A 1,724-nucleotide genomic window follows, 5' to 3' on the forward strand; every position below is an offset into this window, starting at 1 on the left:
AAGGCCAGGGCCAGGAGGTGTTGTGGTACCTGTGCCACAGTGTCAGCACCGATACCAGTACCGGCCCAGTCCCAATCCCAGCACCACTTCCAGCACCAGTCCCAGTGCCAAAAAGAGTCCAAACACCTGCTCTAGTACCAATACCAGTACTAGGCCCAGTTCCAGTATCAACACCACTGCCTGTGCCTGTCCCAGTACCAGCACCAGTCTCAGTTCCAACACCGGTCCAAGTACCTGTACCAGTACAAATACTGGGCCCAGTGACAGTATCAATACCAGTTCAGTGCCAGTGCCACTTCCAGTCCCAATCCCAGTGATACACCAGTAAATGTACCAGGCCCAGTCCCAGTTCTGGCACCAGTACCAATTCCAAAACCAGTTCAAGTACCTGTACCAGTACTAATACCAGTACCAGGCCCAGTTCCAGTTCCAATCCCAGTACTAGTACCAGTAGCAATCCCAGTTCCAGTACCAGTACCAATTCCAGTTCTGGTTCTGGTACCGGTACCTGTTCAGGTACCTGCCCCTGTACCTGTATGAGTACCAGTTGCAGTCCTAGTATCTGTCCCAGCCACAGTTCCTGTTCCAGTCCCAGTGCCAGTACCAGTACCAGTAACAGTCCCAGTCCTAGTTGGCGTACCAGTACCGGTACCAGTCCCTTGTGGTACCAGAGCCATGACACCATGCTGGTGCCAGGCACGGCAGCAGATGTAACCATCACACTGTGCATGGCGTAGGTCACACAGAGCAAAGAGGGCAGCAGAAAGAGGCTGCTGCAAGCGCTCGAGGCCCGTGAGCAGCTTTATGCCCCAACTGAGGTCTGGAAGCAGCAGCAGCAGCTCTAAGACCAGTGAGTAAGAGAAGCCACAGTGCTGAGCATAGATCACCCCAGGCCTTTGGTGCAGACAATCTAGGAGGGGAGCTGCTGAGTGGAGAAGCTGGCAGTGACACCTGCCACAGCACTATGCAGTCAGCCAGTGGCCTGGTAACTTCCAAAACACAGGCAGTCCTCCTACATGTGTGCCGTCATTGCAGCACATCCTGCAGTGAAGGATTTTCATCAAGCAGCATGCCAAGAACAACACAGGTGGAGTGAAAAAGATTAATTTCTCCAGTTCTGAGGGAGTGTCAAACAGGATGTGTATCCAGATTCTGGCTGTGCTGACCTCGCCTCCGAGTACAGAGTTAGAAAAGGTTATTTATTTGAGTTAAAAAGTCAAGCAGCCTGTGATGAATCACTGGAGGTATTTCACTGGAATTAATATAATGCTTCTGGAATAAAGGAGTTTTCTGGAAGTAGAGCCATCTTTTTTCAAGTATATTATTTGTATTGACACTGTTGGAAAGCACATGAAGTTTGTTGCGATGTATCCTGCCTTGCTTTATGGATCTATACAGAGGCTAGAAGCAAGGAAGGATTCTGCTACTGCCTTAGCTGCTGAATGTCTGTTGAACATCTTTTTTTTAATTGAAAAGATGCTGACAATGCTTTAAGTGTAATGTGGTCCTCTTCGAGCCATCTACTTCTATTGCTATTACTGTTTGTTGTGTATTTTTTAAATAAGGGTCAGGCTTTTTGCAGAATTTGTATATTTGAAGTTACAGTAGCACAATGCACAGCCAAAAGTTTTGAAGAGGTTTCTGCTTCTATGCTTTGAAGCCTGGCATAGAGTTGAGATTTTTGTTGTGTATTTCTTCCCTTTGTTTGTATGTTTTCACTGATA

Source organism: Corvus brachyrhynchos, unplaced genomic scaffold (assembly GCF_000691975.1).
Source record: "Corvus brachyrhynchos isolate BGI_N302 unplaced genomic scaffold, ASM69197v1 scaffold44, whole genome shotgun sequence".
In the NCBI taxonomy this organism is placed as follows: Eukaryota; Metazoa; Chordata; class Aves; order Passeriformes; family Corvidae; genus Corvus; species Corvus brachyrhynchos.